This window comes from Arachis ipaensis, chromosome B8 (assembly GCF_059453495.1).
Source record: "Arachis ipaensis isolate K30076 ecotype BB chromosome B8, ASM5945349v1, whole genome shotgun sequence".
NCBI classification, from domain to species: Eukaryota; Viridiplantae; Streptophyta; class Magnoliopsida; order Fabales; family Fabaceae; genus Arachis; species Arachis ipaensis.
Window position 1 is genome coordinate 46,636,544 of NC_142443.1, and position 17,740 is coordinate 46,654,283.

The window sequence follows — 17,740 nt, forward strand, 5'->3', positions numbered from 1 at the left end:
ACAACACCAAACTTAAAGCTTGCTTGTCCCCAAGCAAGAAACAGATTTATGCTCCAAGGTTCTTTCAATTAAGATGGATTGAAGAACACTTGTAGAGTGCAGTGAGTGAAGTGATCAAGTATCAGTGGGGTGAACTCTAAATCATATGCTCATGCAAGGGCTTCAGTGCTCACTAGTCCTTACATATTGGGAGTCGTAGGTCTTAGGATTTTCATCCAAATGGTACCATGGAGATCTCTTTATATGTAATCACCTTGAAGCAGCTTATAGTTTCTGTGCTTTGGCCTCGACTCTAAGTATCATGTCTCAAAGCGGCTCTTTAGATAAGCTTTCAATCAATACTCCTAAACCAGTTGGTTTTAAGGTATTAGGTGTTAAAGCACCCCTAAGGATTTACTTGCTCAAGCCTCTTTCCTTGACACACTTCAACCACAAGCATTTACTAGGATAACAACTCTTTGAGTTTTTGTTTCTTTCTTTCTTTTTCTGCCTAGTAATTGATGCTCAGAGCCTTGGGCCATATTCCTTTTGTTTTTTGTATTTTCTTTTCTTTCTTTTGTTTTGTTTGCTGCTTCTTGGATCAATAGGTTTTTGAGAATCTCCACAATACTTCTTTGAACTTCATGTCCCGCCTATGAGCTCCCATGCAAGTTTTCACAAGCATGCAACCTCAATACATAATCATACAACTAGAACCACCACTTCTCCTAATCTTTTGCTTGCCTCAAAATTGTTTAATTCCTCAATCCTTCTTTTCAAAGATCTTTCATATGATGCATTTCTTGAAAATTGAGTGCAAACAAGTTTTGAAGATAAGAATGTTGTGAATGATTCGACACCTTGCTTATTGAATTATAAAGAGAGAGATTATACTATGCATGCAGGCAGGGGTAATAAAAAGAACTATGCTTATGCAGATAGGCCAGGCAGATCAGGATACAATCCAACTTTCAATCACAGCAATATTTGACAATCACTTAACAATGCAACCTGTTGGAGTTCACTTGCTTTCCTTCTTCTCATCATCCTCAATGCTGGCCTTTAGGTTCATCTTTTGTTCTTTGGTTGATGATGCTTAATCCTTCCAACAGCTTGTATGGACTTCTGCAATGATATTGAAAGTTGCTTGTTCCCCAAGCACTTGAAAGATGGTTAGCTTGCATGATTTATTTGTGGCTTTTGTACTTACTTTGGTGTGGGCACACCAAACTTAGTACCTTGCCAATGCATCAGATTAACCATGTGTGAAACTCTTTTTCTTCTTTTTCAAAAGCAATAAAACTGAAAACTAGGAAACACAGTAAGATGGCTAACTAGTTCATCCAGAATGCTTGAAGTCTACATTATGCAGAAAAAGAGAATGTGTTTTATGATGGGATTTTGGTGGAACACCAAACTTAGAATCCTTCATTCTCCTTTAGATTGTTTTGGTGTGCAACACCAAACTTAGCTTCTTGCATTGTAGATAAAACTAATTAACCTTTTTATTAAAATGGCTATGAAAAGAAAGTTACCTCAGGTTGGGTTGCCTCCCAACAAGCGCTCTTTTATTGTCACTAGCTTGACATCCTCTGATCATGGAAGTTGAGGTCTCTGTTGCCTTTGGTTTCCTCCTCTCACCATAGGCTTCTCCTTGTTTTCCATAACTGCTTTCCCTTTCAACTCAGCAGCTTTTTCATTGTTCTTCGAGTTATCTTCAGTGGCTCTTAGGGATATATTTCCCTCTCTCTCACCCAGTTTAGTAGGGTTTTGAACCATTTGTTCCATGTACCTTTCAATTCTCTTGAGATATGCCTCTTGATTTTTCCTTATGTCCTCCTGCTCTATTAATGTCATTTCTTGAATTTTCATAGACCTTTCCATCATCATTTCTAGAACATGGAGTTTTTGGAAGTTTAGGATTGGTTGTGGCTGTGTTAATTGTGGTGATTGATATAAGTCATTTTGGGCAGGTGGTGGGGTAGGATAGGGTTAGAGGTGTGTATATTGGGGTGGTGTGTAGTGATATCTGTTGGTATGGTGGTGTTTTTGCAGGTTTGGGAAGTTGGGATTATTATAGTTGAGGTCCCTTTGTTCCTGATGCTGAGATTCCCTCATTCTTAAATAAGAATGTGGTTTCCATGGTGGAAATTGTGCATTCAATGTGGCCGAATGTAGAGAATCAATTTGTCTAGCTATTGATTCTAATTGCTGTTGAGTTTGCTGGTGTAGCTGTTTGTTTTGATTCATAATTGCTCTCACCCCTTCAAGATTCATTACTTCCTTTTCTGGAATTACATTCTGTGGCGTCTCTAATGAGTGTTGATTATTGGCTCTTTTGTCACTGAACTCTGCAGCTCCTTGGGTGGTTGCTGTTGCCTTGAGTAGGCCATCTGAGAAGTAATCTACTGCTTTTCTTGTTTCGGAGGTTAATCCTTCATAGAACACTCGAAAATCCACCTTGTCATTTGCTTTCTTGTATCTCTCCCATGCCTTGAACAGTGGTTCTTCCTTTCTTTGTATGAATGGATGTACTCCTTCTTTCATCTTGATGTGTTGTTGGGGTGAGGAGAATTTGGCTAGAAATTTGGCAACCAATTCATCCCAACTAGTTATACTTCCTTGGGGAAAGGTTTCAAGCCATTGTGCAGCTTCATCCTTCAGTGAGAAGGGAAATAACAAGAGCTTAATGGTATCATGGTCTACACCATTGATATTGACAGCCCCACAAGTTTTCAGAAAAATGGACAGGTGCTGTTTAGAGTCTTCCAAGGGATTTCCACCATAGGAACAATTTTTCTCTATTAGTGTAATGAGTTGTGGCTTCATGCTGTGATGTTCTTCTTTCTCAGAAACTTCTTCTTCCCTGTGACATATATATCAATCAATAGAAAATATAGTGATTCTCTTGAACATTGGATGTAGCCGGTTGAGACAAAACTTCAAACAGTTAGTGGGTTAGTCAAAATTAAAGAAAAAGTGCTTGATATAGATTACCACCTTGCTTAATCATTGTCAATCTAATCAATCCCCGGCAACGGCGCCAAAAACTTGATGAGATATTTTGATGAGAAACGAATCCCTCACAAAATACCCAAAACTAACCGGCAAGTGCACCGGGTCGTATCAAGTAATAAAAACTCACGGGAGTGAGGTCGATCCCACAGGGATTGAAGGATTGAGCAATTTTAGCTTAGTGGCTGATTTAGTCAAGCGAATCAAGTGTTGGTTGGGTGATTTGTGAATTGCAGAATGTAAATTGCATGAAATTAAAGAGAGCGGGAAAGTAAATTGCTGAAACTTAAAGAACAAGAAATTAAATGGCAGAAACTTAGAATGCAAGAAATGTAAATTGCGGAATCTTAAATGACAAGAAATGTAAATTGCTTGAAATGTAAAGGGGATTGGGATGTGGATTTGCAGAATTTAAACAAAGAAAAACTAAATTGCATCAAACAGAAGAGGGAAGGGGAATTGGGATTGAACCGGAAACAAAGCAGTAAAGTAAATGAACATAAGAGGCAGTAAACAGGGAATTGAAATGAGAATTTCAGATCTCAGGACCCAGAGACTAGAAAACCAAGTCTAGATCTCAATGCCTTCCTAGATCCAACAAGAACAATGGCAAGGAAATTGTAAATTGCAAAGAAAAGAGATGAAGAACAATGAACCGGAAATGAAATTCAATTAACAGTAAAATAAAGAAACAGAGAGATCTAAGATTGAGATTGAAACAGAATTTCTTCAATTCTCCAATCCAAGATCCAAGACAAAAGTAAAATGAAATTGCAAGTAAAAGGAAACAAAGAAATTCAAGTTCACTCCGTAACAAAAGCTTCCCAAAAACTATTATGAAAATTCTCCAAGGAAAGCTCCCTAAATAACTTGAATTCTATCCTATTTATACACTTTCCAAAATGATCTTCAAGCCTTGAGTTGGGCCTTTGTTCTTGGTGGAATTGGGTTGAAAGAGGCCTTGGTTGATTGCTCTTGAAGACCGAAGTGAACCAATTGAACCGGTTTTTGAAGTTGGCCAAAGTTAGTCTTCAACGTTAGGGGCAAAGTTAGAGTTTGCCCCTAACTTTTCATGGCAGCAAGCAACATCCTTCTGGTTTGGACGTTGGTGCCAACGTTAGGGGTCTAACTTTGACCCTAACGTTGGCCTTGCTTAGTGCTAGTGGCGCCAACGTTAGCCTCCAAGTTAGGGGGCTAACGTTGGCGCAAACGTTGGCCTTCCTCCTTTGTGATTCAAGTGCCAACGTTAGCCTCCAAGTTAGGGGGCTAACGTTGGCGCAAACGTTGGCCTTCCCCCTTTGTGATCAAGATGCCAACGTTAGCCTCCAAGTTAGGGGGCTAACGTTGGCGCAAACGTTGGTGCCCAGGGGAGAAACTCTCAAGTTCCAACGTTAGCCTCCAAGTTAGGGGGCTAACGTTGGAGCTAACGTTGGCCACTTCCAGGGAGTGATTTACATGCCCAACGTTAGCCTCCAAGTTAGGGGGCTAACGTTGGGGCTAACTTCATGCAACCCGGTTCAATTTTCACTTATTCCATTGTCCTCTCTTCACTCCTAGCCATTCCTCTTTGCTTCAACCTTTCTCCAAGCCTTCTTCACCTATCATTAATCAACCAAACTAATCAAAGCTTTGCTCAAAATCATGAGGTATTCAATCTTCCACAATATGCAACAAATATAGCACAAAACCTCATGAAATGGCATGAATTCACATATGGTTGGTTCAATCAAGGGAAACATGAAAATCTACTCAATTAGCTTGCTTGTAGCTCAAGAAAGTGCATAATTCTAATGAAAACAAAAGAAAAAGACTAGCTAAAATGGGCTAGAATGACTTGTCATCAGGGACTCTAGCAAAGATGAGTCACAATCTGAAAAGGTTCACCCAGTTATGTGTCTGTGGCATTTATGTATCCGGTGGTAATACTGCAAAACAAAATGCTTAGGGTCACGGCCAAGACTCATAAAGTAGTTGTGTTCAAGAATCAACATACTAAACTAGGAGAATCAATAACACTATCTAAATTCTGAGTTCTTATAGTTGCCAATCATTCTGAACTTCAAAGGATAAAGTGGGATGCCAAAACTGTTCAGAAGCAAAAAGCTAATAGCCCCGCTCATCTAATTAAGACTGATCTTCATAGATGTTTTTGGAATTCATTGTATATTCTCTTCTTTTTATCCTATTTTATTTTTAGTTGCTTGGGGACAAGCAACAATTTAAGTTTGGTGTTGTGATGAGCGGATAATTTATACGCTTTTTGGCACTATTTTTAGGTAGTTTTTAGTATGTTTTAGTTAGTTTTTATTATATTTTTATTAGTTTTTAATTAAAAATCACATTTTTGGACTTTACTATGAGTTTGTGTGTTTTTTTGTGATTTCAGATATTTTCTGGCTGAAATTGAGGGACCTGAGCAAAAATCTGATTTAGAGGCTGAAAAAGGACTGCAGATGCTGTTGGATTCTGACGTTCCTGCACTCGAAGTGAATTTTCTGGAGCTATAGAAGCCCAATTGGCACGCTCTCAATTGCGTTGGAAAGTAGACATCCTGGGCTTTCCAGCAATATATAAGGATCCATACTTTTCCCGAGATTTGATGGCCCAAATCGGCGTTCCAAGTCAGCATAAACATTCTGGCGTCAAAACACCAGAACTGGCATAAAAGTTGGAGTTAAATGCCTAAACTGGCAAAAAAGCTGGCGTTTAACTCTGGTATGCGAAATTGCTACTCAGGTTGTGAATTATTGTTCGAAATTGATTCCCCGACAATGGCACCAAAAACGGATGCACAGAACCATGGTCTAAACATATCTTCACAACTTCGCATAACTAACCAGCAAGTGCACTGGGTCATCCAAGTAATACCTTACGTGAGTAAGGGTCGAATCCCACGGAGATTGTCGGTATGAAGCAAGCTATGGTCACCTTGTAAATCTCAGTCAGGCGGATATCAAACAGTAATGGGTTTTCGAAAATAAATAATAGAATAGGGATAGAGGTACTTATGTAAATCATTGGTAGGAATTTCAGATAAGCGAATGGAGATGCTTTTCGTTCCTCTGAACCTCTGCTTTCCTACTATCTTCATCCAGTCAGTCTTACTCCTTTCCATGGCTGGCTTTATGTGATACATTACCATTGTCAATGGCTACTTTCGGTCATCTCTCGGGAAAATGATCCAATGCCCTGTCACGGCACGGCTAATCGTCTGGAGGCATCACCCTTGTCAATGGCTTCATCTTATCCTCTCAGTGAAAATGATCAACGTACCCTGTCACGGCACGGCTATTCATCTGTCGGTTCTCGATCAGGCTGGAATAGGATTTACTATCCTTTTGCGTCTGTCACTAACGCCCTACAATCACGAGTTTGGAGCTCGTCACAGTCATTCATTCATTGAATCCTACTCGGAATACCACAGACAAGGTTTAGACCTTCCGGATTCTCTTGAATGCCGCCATCATTCTAGCTTACGCCACGAAGATTCCGATTAAGAGATCCAAGAGATACTCATTCAGTCTAAGGTAGAACGGAAGTGGTTGTCAGGCACGCGTTCATAGGGAATGATGATGATTGTCACGTTCATCGCATTCAGATTGAAGTACGAATGAATATCTTAGAAGCGAAACAAGATGAATTGAATAGAAAACAGTAGTACTTTGCATTAATCTTTGAGGAACAGCAGAGCTCCACACCTTAATCTATGGAGTGTAGAAACTCTACCGTTAAAAATACATAAGTGAAAGTCCAGGCATGGCCGAGAGGCCAGCCCTCAAATGTGATCTAGGATAGCATACAACTGATCAAAGATACCTAATACAATAGTAAAAGGTCCTATTTATAATAAACTAGCTACTAGGATTTACAGAAGTAAGTAATTGATGCATAAATCCACTTCCGGGGCCCACTTGGTGTGTGCTTGGGCTGAGCTTAAGTGTTGCACGTGTAGAGGTCCTTCTTGGAGTTGAACGCCAGCTTTTGTGCCAGTTTGGGCGTTCAACTCTGGTTTTGGCTCCTTTTCTGGCGCTGGACGCCAGATTTGGGCAGAAAGCTGGCGTTGAACGCCAGTTTACGTCATTTATTCTTGGCCAAAGTATGGACTATTATATATAGCTGGAAATCCCTGGATGTCTACTTTCCAACGCAATTTGAAGCGTGCCATTTCGAGTTCTTTAGCTCCAGAAAATCCACTTTGAGTGCAGGGAGGTCAGAATCCAACAGCATCAGCAGTCCTTCTTCAACCTCTAAATCTGATTTCTGCTCAAGTCCCTCAATTTCAGCCAGAAAATACCTGAAATCACAGAAAAACACACAAACTCATAGTAAAGTCCAGAAATGTGAATTTAACATAAAATCTATTAAAAACATCCCTAAAAGTAACTAGATTCTACTAAAAATATACTAAAAACAATGCCAAAAAGCGTATAAATTATCCGCTCATCACAACACCAAACTTAAATTGTTGCTTGTCCCCAAGCAACTGAAAATCAAAATAGGATAAAAAGAATAGAATATACTATAAATTCCAAACTATCAATGAAACATAGCTCCAATCAGATGAGCGGGACTTGTAGCTTTTTGCCTCTTGAATAGTTTTGGCATCTCACTTTATCCATTGAGGTTCAGAATGATTGGCATCTATAGGAACTCAGAGTTCAGATAGTGTTATTGATTCTCCTAGTTCAGTATGATGATTCTTGAACACAGCTGTTTTATGAGTCTTGGCCGTGGCCCTAAGCACTTTGTTTTCCAGTATTACCACCGGATACATAAATGCCACAGACACATAATTGGGTGAACCTTTTCAGATTGTGACTCAGCTTTGCTAAAGTCCCCAATTAGAGGTGTCCAGGGTTCTTAAGCACACTCTTCTTTTACTTTGGACCTTGACTTTAACCGCTCAGTCTCAAGTTTTCACTTGACACCTACACGCCACAAGCACATGGTTAGGGACAGCTTGGTTTAGCCGCTTAGGCCAGGATTTTATTCCTGTAGGCCCTCCTATCCACTGATGCTCAAAGCCTTGGGATCCTTTTTATTTCCCTTGCCTTTTGGTTTTAAGGGTTATTGGCTTTTTGCTCTTCCCTCTTGGTTTTAAGAGCTTTGGCTTTTTCTGCTTGCTTTTTCTTTTTCTTTCTATATTTTTTTTTCGCCTATTTTTCTTTTTTTTTTTCTACAAGCTTTGTTCTTTGCTGCTTTTTCTTGCTTCAAGAATCATTTTTATGATTTTTCAGATTATCAAATAACATGTCTCCAAGTCATCATTCTTTCAAGAGCCAACATATTTAACATTCTTAAACAACAACTTCAAAAGACATATGCACTGTTCAAGCATACATTCAGAAAACAAGAAGCATTGTCACCACATCAATATAATTAAGCTAAGTTCAAGGATAAATTCGAAACTCATGTACTTCTTGTTCTTTTGAATTAAAACATTTTTCATTTAAGAGAGGTGATGGATTCATAGGACATTCATAACTTTAAGGCATAGTTACTAACTACTAATGATCATGTAATGAAGACACAAACATAGATAAGCACATAACATAGAAAATGAAAAACAGAAGAAATAAGAACAAGGAATGAATCCACCTTAGTGATGGTGGCGTTTCCTTCTTGAGGAACCAAAGATGTCCTTGAGCTCTTCTATGTCTCTTCCTTGTCTTTGTTGCTCCTCCCTCATTGCTTTTTGATCTTCTCTTATTTCATGAAGGATGATGGAGTGCTTTTGATGTTCCACCCTTAATTGTCCCATGTTGGAACTTAATTCTCCTAGGGAGGTGTTGATTTGCTCCTAATATTTATGTGGAGGGAAGTGCCTCCTCTGAGGTATCTCAGGGATCTCTTGATTTGCAGCCACATGTTCTACCACTGAGCTATAGACCCTTGAGATGAATCTTTCCATCTCCCATGACTCAGAGGTGGAAGCCTTTGTCTTCCCTTTCCCTCTTTTAGAGGTTTAGGTGCCATCAATGGTAATGGAAAAACAAAAAGCTTATGCTTTTACCACACCAAACTTAGAATGTTGCTCGCCCTCGAGAAAAAGAAGAATGAATAGAAGAAGAAGAAGATATGGAGAAGATGGAGGGATGTGTGTATGGATGTGAGTGGTGGATGGAAAACAGAAGGGATGGTCATGAATGGAGAGATAGAGGGTGAGGTGGGTGGGGATCCTGTGAGATTCACAGATCCTGAGATGATCCTGTGGGTCCACAGATCCTGAGATGATCCTTTGGGGTCCACAGATCTTGAGGTGTCAAGGCATTTACATCCCTGCACCAATTTAGGCATGCAAAATGCCCTTGCACACAACTCTGGGCGTTCGGCGCCAGGTTGGTGCCCATTTTGGGCGTTCAACGCCCATTTGTTGCCATTTCTGGCGTTGAACGCCAGAATGCTGCCCATTTTGGGCGTTCAGCGCCAGAACCATGCTCTGTTCTGGCGTTGAACGCCAGGCAGATGCTCCTCCAGGGTGTGATTTTTCTTCTACTGTTTTTGATTCCGTTTTTAATTTTTATATTTATTTTGTGACTCCACATGATCATGAACCTAATAAAACATGAAAAACAAAAACAAAATTAGATAAATAAACATTGGGTTGCCTCCCAACAAGCGCTTCTTTAATGTCAATAGCTTGACAGTGGGCTCTCATGGAGCCTCACAGATGTTCAGAGCATTGTTGAGACTCTCCAACACCAAACTTAGAGTTTGGATATGGGAGTTCAACACCAAACTTAGGGTTTGGTTGTGGCCTCCCAACACCAAACTTAGAGTTTGACTGTGGGGGCTTAGGTTGACTCTGCTTTGAGAGAAGCTTTTCATGCTTCCTCTCCATGGTTGTAGAGGGAGATCCTTGAGTTTTAAACACAAGGGAGTCCTCATTCCATTGAAGGACTAGTTCACCTCTGTCAACATCAACCACAGCTCTTGCTGTGGCCAGGAAAGGTCTTCCTAGGATGATAGATTCATCCTCTTCCTTTCCAGTATCCAGGACTATGAAATCAGCAGGGATGTAAAGGCCTTCAACCTTTACTAACACGTCTTCTACTTGTCCATATGCCTGTTTTCTTGAATTGTCTGCCATCTCTAATGAGATTTTAGCAGCTTGCACCCCATAGATTCCCAGTTTCTCGATTACAGAGAGGGGCATGAGGTTTATTCCTGAACCAAGGTCACACAGAGCCTTAAAGAGCATGGTGCCTATGGTACAAGGTATTATGAACTTTCCAGGATCCTGTCTCTTCTGAGGCAATGTCAGTTGATCCAGATCACTTAGTTCATTGATGAACAAGGGAGGTTCAACTTCCCAAGTATCAATGCCAAATAATTTGGCATTCAGCTTCATGATTGCACCAAGAAACTTGGTAGTTTGCTCTTTAGTAACATCCTCATTCTCTTCAGAAGAGGAATACTCATCAGATCTCATGAAGGGCATAAGGAGGTTCAATGGAATCTCTATGGTCTCTAGATGAGCCTCAGATTCCTTTGGTTCCTCAGAGGGAAACTCCTTATTGATCACTGGACATCCCAGGAGGTCTTCCTCCTTGGGATTCACGTCCTTCTCTCCCTCATTGGGTTCGGCCATTTTGCTTATGTCAATGGTCTTGCACTCTCCTTTTGGATTCTCTTCTGTATTGCTTGGGAGAGTACTCGGAGGGATTTCAGTTATCCTTTTACTCAGCTGGCCCACTTGTGCTTCCAAATTTCTAATGGAAGACCTTGTTTCATTCATGAAACTCACAGTGGCCTTAGATAGATCAGAGACTAAGTTTGCTAAGCTAGATGAATTCTGCTCAGAATTCTCTGTCTGTTGCTGAGTGGATGATGGAAAAGGTTTATTATTGTTAAACCTGTTTCTTCCACCATTATTAAAGCCTTGTTGAGGCTTTTGATCCTTCCATGAGAAATTTGGATGATTTCTCCATGATGAGTTATAGGTGTTTCCATAAGGTTCACCTAAGTAATTCACCTCTGCTATTGCAGGGTTCTCAGGATCATAAGCTTCTTCTTCAGAAGATGCCTCTTGAGTACTGTTGGATGCAGCTTGCATTCCATTCAGACTCTGAGAAATCATATTGACTTGCTGAGTCAATATTTTGTTCTGAGCCAATATGGCATTCAGAGTATCAACTTCAAGAACTCCCTTCTTCATAGGCGTCCCATTACTCACAGGATTCCTCTCAGAAGTGTACATGAATTGGTTATTAGCAAGCATATCAATGAGTTCTTGAGCTTCTGCAGGCGTTTTCTTTTGGTGAATGGATCCACCTGCAGAGGTATCCAATGACATCTTTGATAGCTCAGATAAACCATCATAGAATATATCCAGGATGGTTCATTCTGAAAGCATGTCAGTAGGACACTTTTTGGTCTGTCCTTTGTATCTCTCACAGGCTTCATAGAGGGATTCACCTTCTTTCTATTTGAAGATTTGAACATCCACTCTAAGCTTGCTCAGCTTTTGAGGAGGAAAGAACTTGGCTAAGAAAGCCGTGACCAGCTTATCCCAAGAGTTCAGGCTGTCTTTAGGTTGATAGTCCAACCATATTCTAGCTTTGTCTCTTACAGCAAACGGGAAAAGCATGAGCCTGTAGACTTCAGAATCTACTCCATTAGTCTTAACAGTATCACATATCTGTAAGAATTCAGTTAAGAACTGAAAAGGATCTTCAGATGGAAGTCCATGAAACTTGCAGTTCTGCTGCATTAGAGAAACTAATTGAGGTTTCAGCTCAAAGTTGTCTGCTCCAATGGCAGGAATGGAGATGCTTCTTCCATGTAAATTGGAATTAGGTGCAGTAAAGTCACCAAGCATTCTCCTTGCATTGTTGTTGGGTTCGGCTGCCATCTCCTTTACTTGTTCGAAATTTTCAATCAAGTTATCTCTGGATTGTTGTAATTTAGCTTCTCTTAGTTTCCTCTTCAGAGTCATTTCAGGTTCTGGATCAGCTTCAACAAGAATGCATTTTTCTCTGTCCCTGCTCATAAGAAAGAGAAGAGAAAAAGAAAAGAAGAGGAATCCTCTATGTCACAGTAAAGAGGTTCCTTATTGTTAGTAGAAGAAAAGAAGAAGAGAAAAATCTGAACTCAGAAAGAGAGAGAGAGGGTTCGGATTTTTGGTGGGTGAGGTGGAGATGTTAGTAGATGAATAAATAAATAGAATAAGATAAGAGAAGGGAAATTTCGAAAATAATTTTTGAAAAAGAGTTAGTGATTTTTGAAAATAGTTTTTGAAAAAGGTTGGTAGTTTTTTCGAAAATTCAAAATAAAAATAAAATAATTAGTTAATTAAAAAGAAATTTTTGAAAAAGGGGGAAGATATTTTCGAAAATAGAGAGAGAGAGAGAGTTAGTTAGGTGGTTTTGAAAAAGGTAAGAAACAAACAAAAAGTTAGTTAGTTAGTTGAAACAAAAATTAATTTTGAAAAAATAAGGAGTTGGGAAGTTAGAGAAGATATTTTGAAATCAAATTTTTGAAAAAAAGATAAGATAAGAAGATATTTTTGAAAAGATATGATAGAAATTAGTTTTTGAAAAAGATTTGAATTTTTAAAATCACAATTAATGACTTGATTCACAAGAAATCACAAGATATGATTCTAGAACTTAAAGTTTGAATCTTTCTTAACAACAAGTAACAAACTTGAAATTTTTGAATCAAAACATTAATTGCTATTGTTATTTTCGAAAATTTGGTATAAAAATAAGAAAAAGATTTTTGAAAAATATTTTTAGAATTTTCGAAAATAACTAAGAAAAATGAAAAAGATTTGATTTTTGAAAAAGATTTTGAAAAAGATAAAATTTTTAAATTGAAAATTTGATTTGACTCATAAAAATAACTAGATTTTAAAAATTTTTGAAAAAGTCAAATCTAATTTTCGAAATTATGAGAGAAAAGAGGGAAAGATTTTTTTTTTTTTTATTTTTTGAATTTTTATGATGAGAGAGAAAAACAAGAAAAATGATGCAATGCATGAAAGTTATGGATCAAAACAATGAATGCATGCAAGAATGCTATGAATGTCAAGATGAACACCAAGAACACTATGAAGATCATGATGAACATCAAGAACACAATTTTGAAAAATTTTTTAATGCAAAGAAAATATGCAAGACACCAAACTTAGAATTCTTTAATGCTTAGACACTAAGAATTCAAGAATGCATATGAAAAACAAGAAAAGACACAAAACATGCAAATGCAAAGATCAAACAAGAAGACTTACCAAGAACAACTTGAAGATCATGAAGAACACTATGAATGCATGATTTTTTTTCGAAAAATGCAAGATGCACATGCAATTGACACCAAACTTATAACATGACTCAAGACTCAAACAAGAAACACAAAATATTTTTTATTTTTATGATTTTATGATTTTTTTTTGTATTTTCTTTTAATTTTTCGAAAATCATTTTGAAAAAAGAAAAATAAGGATTCCAAAATTTTTAATATGAATTCCAGGAATCTTATGCTTTTTAGTCTAAAGCTCCAATCAAAGGGTCAGGCATGGCTTAATAGCCAGCCAAGCTTTAGTATGTAACTCAGACATGACACGCCTGACATGCCCTACAGTCGTATTAGACATGGCTTTACAGCCAGCCAGGCTTCAACATGCTTCATGAAACACTAGAATTCATTCTTAAAAATTCTGAAAGAAAATATATTTTTGAAAACATTATTTTTATTAAAACTTTTTTTTTTCGAAAACAAAGGAGAAAATTTTGAAAGATTTTTGAAAAATTTTTGAAAACAAAACAAAAAGAAAATTACCTGATCTGAGCAACAAGATGAACCTTCAGTTGTCCATACTCGAACAATCCCCGGCAACGGCGCCAAAAACTTGGTATGCGAAATTGCTACTCAGGTTGTGAATTGTTGTTCGAAATTGATTTCCCGGCAATGGCACCAAAAACGGATGCACAGAACCATGGTCTAAACATATCTTCACAACTTCGCATAACTAACCAACAAGTGCACTGGGTCGTCCAAGTAATACCTTACGTGAGTAAGGGTCGAATCCCACGGAGATTGTCGGTATGAAGGAAGCTATGGTCACCTTGTAAATCTCAGTCAGGCGGATATCAAACAGTAATGGGTTTTCGAAAATAAATAATAGAATAGGGATAGAGGTACTTATGTAAATCATTGGTAGGAATTTCAGATAAGCGAATGGAGATACTTTTCGTTCCTCTGAACCTCTGCTTTCCTGCTATCTTCATCCAGTCAGTCTTACTCCTTTCCATGGCTGGCTTTATGTGATACATCACCATTGTCAACGGCTACTTTCGGTCATCTCTCGGGAAAATGATCCAATGCCCTGTCACGGCACAGCTAATCGTCTGGAGGCATCACCCTTGTCAATGGCTTCATCTTATCCTCTCAGTGAAAATGATCAACGCACCCTGTCACGGCACGGCTATTCATCTGTCGGTTCTCGATCATGCTGGAATAGGATTTACTATCCTTTTGCGTCTGTCACAAACGCCCTGCAATCGCGAGTTTGGAGCTCGTCACAGTCATTCATTCATTGAATCCTACTCGGAATACCACAGACAAGGTTTAGACCTTCCGGATTCTCTTGAATGCCGCTATCATTCTAGCTTACGCCACGAAGATTCCGATTAAGAGATCCAAGAGATACTCATTCAGTCTAAGGTAGAACGGAAGTGGTTGTCAGGCACGCGTTCATAGGGAATGATGATGATTGTCACGTTCATCGCATTCAGATTGAAGTACGAATGAATATCTTAGGAGCAAAACAAGATGAATTGAATAGAAAACAATAGTACTTTGCATTAATCTTTGAAGAACAGTAGAGCTCCACACCTTAATCTATGTAGTGTAGAAACTCTACCGTTAAAAATACATAAGTGAAAGTCCAGGCATGGCCGAGAGGCCAGCCCTCAAACGTGATCTAGGATAGCATACAACTGATCAAAGATACCTAATACAATAGTAAAAGGTCCTATTTATAATAAACTAGCTACTAGGGTTTACAGAAGTAAGTAATTGATGCATAAATCCACTTCCGGGGCCCACTTGGTGTGTGCTTGGGCTGAGCTTAAGTGTTGCACGTGTAGAGGTCCTTCTTGGAGTTGAACGCCAGCTTTTGTGCCAGTTTGGGCGTTCAACTCTGGTTTTGGCTCCTTTTCTGGCGCTGGACGCCAGATTTGGGCAGAAAGCTGGCGTTGAACGCCAGTTTACGTCGTCTATTCTTGGCCAAAGTATAGACTATTATATATTGTTGGAAATCCCTGGATGTCTACTTTCCAACGCAATTTGAAGCGCACCATTTCGAGTTCTGTAGCTCCAGAAAATCCACTTTGAGTGTAGGGAGGTCAGAATCCAACAGCATCAGCAGTCCTTCTTCAACCTCTAAATCTGATTTCTGCTCAAGTCCCTCAATTTCAGCCAGAAAATAACTGAAATCACAGAAAAACACACAAACTCATAGTAAAGTTCAGAAATGTGAATTTAACATAAAATCTATTAAAAACATCCCTAAAAGTAACTAGATTCTACTAAAAATATACTAAAAACAATGCCAAAAAGCGTATAAATTATCCGCTCATCAAACTCCAAGAAAAGTCTCTACATGTGAAAGCTTCAATGCTCAGCTCAAGCACACATCAAGTGGGCCCGGAAGTGGATTTTTACGTCATTTACTCATTTCTGTAAACCCTAGGCTACTAGTTCTCTATAAATAGGACCTTTTACTATTGTATTTGGATATCTCTGGACGTTTAGTCCTTAGGTCTAGGTCTTGGTCATTCTGGTTCCCCCTCTGGGGCAGAAGCTAATGAACACCATTATTACTTTTGTATTTTCAACGGTGGAGTTTCTACACCCGATAGATTAAGATGTGGAGCTCTGCTGTTCTTCATGAATTAATGCAATTACTACTATTTTTCTATGAACGCGTGCCTGACAACCACTTCCGTTCTACTTGCAATAGCTTGAGTGCGTATCTCTTAGCCTCCTGGTTCATGACGCATGGTTGCCTCGCTTGACAACTGAGCCTTCCATTCCGTGAGATCAGAGTCTTCGTGGTATAGGCTAGAATCAATTGGCAGCATTCTTGAGATCCGAAAAGTCTAAACCTTGTCTGTGGTATTCTGAGTAGGATCTGGGAAGGGATGACTGTTACGAGCTTCAAACTCGCGAGTGCTGGGCGTAATGACAGACGCAAAAGAATCAATGGATCCTATTCCAGCATGATCGAGAACCAACAGCTGATTAGCCGTGCGGTGACAGCGCATTTGGACCATTTTCACTGAGAGGACGGGAGGTAGCCATTGACAACGGTGAAACCCAACATGAGCTTGCCATGGAAAGGAGTATGAATGATTAGATGAAGACAATATAAAAGCAGAAGTTCAGGAGGAACAAAGCATCTTCATACGCTTATCTGAAATTCTCACCAATGAATTACATAAGTATCTCTATCTTATTTTATATTTTATTCATATTTTAATTATCAATTCTCCATAACCATTTGAATCTGCCTGACTGAGATTTACAAAATAACCATAGCTTGCTTCAAGCCGACAATCTCCGTGGGATCGACCCTTACTCACGTAAGGTTTATTACTTGGACGACCCAGTGCACTTGCTGGTTAGTTGTGTGGAGTTGTGATAAAGAGTTGAGATTACAATTGTGCATACCATGTTTTTGGCGCCATTGATGATCATAATTTCGTGCACCACTTTGTACCAAATAACTTGGCATTCAGTTTCATAAGAGCTCCTAGGTACTGAGCAACTTGCTCTTCCCTAGTGTCTTCATCCTTCTCAAAGGATGAGTATTCATCAAAACTCATGCACTGCAGAAGTGCAGGCAAAGGAACCTCTATGGTCTTCAGATAGTATTATTGATTCTCCTAGTTTAGTATGTTGATTCTTAAACACAGCTACTTCATGAGTCTTGGCCGTGGCCCTAAGCACTTTGTTTTCCAGTATTACCACCGGATACATAAATGCCACAGACACATAACTGGGTGAACCTTTTCAGATTGTGACTTAGCTTTGCTAAAGTTCCCAATTAGAGGTGTCCAGAGTTCTTAAGCACACTCTTTTGCTTTGGATCACGACTTTAACCACTCAGTCTCAAGTTTTTCACTTGGACCTGCATGCCACAAGCACATGGTTAGGGACAGCTTGATTTAGCCACTTAGGCCTGGATTTACTTCCTTGGGCCCTCCTATCCATTAATGCTCAAAGCCTTGGATCCTTCTTATTACCCTTGCCTTTTGGTTTTAAGGGCTATTGGCTTTTTCTTTTTCTTTATCCAATGATTCCTTGTAAATATATATATATATATATATATATATATATATATATATATATATATATATATATATATATATATATTTCACTTCTTTTTCTTGCTTCAAGAATCAATTTCATAATTTTTTTTCAGATCAGCAATAATATTTCTCTTATTCCTTATTCTTTCAGGAGCCAACAAATTTAACATTCATAGAATTCAAGATAAAAAATATGCACTGTTCAAGCATTCATTCAGAAGACAGAAAGTATTGCCACCACATATAATTAATTAGAATTTTCCTTATTAAGAACTTGAAAAATATAAATTGCCTCTTTATTCTAAAAATCTACTATTTTATTCATGTTTAATGATGATGAGAAAAATAAATTATAACTTAATTGAGAATAAAATCAAAATAGATGTACTAATTACTACTACTTATATATAACTTCTAAGGTAAACTCC

At 38.6% G+C, this 17,740-nt stretch overlaps 1 non-coding gene across 1 annotated transcript; it reads left to right on the forward strand.

The window, feature by feature from the left end:
• Positions 1–11,344: 11,344 nt before the first annotated feature.
• On the forward strand, positions 11,345–11,452 carry LOC148547943 (small nucleolar RNA R71). Its single transcript, XR_015897189.1, has one exon. It is a non-coding gene; the product is annotated as a small nucleolar RNA R71 (small nucleolar RNA).
• Positions 11,453–17,740: the final 6,288 nt, after the last annotated feature.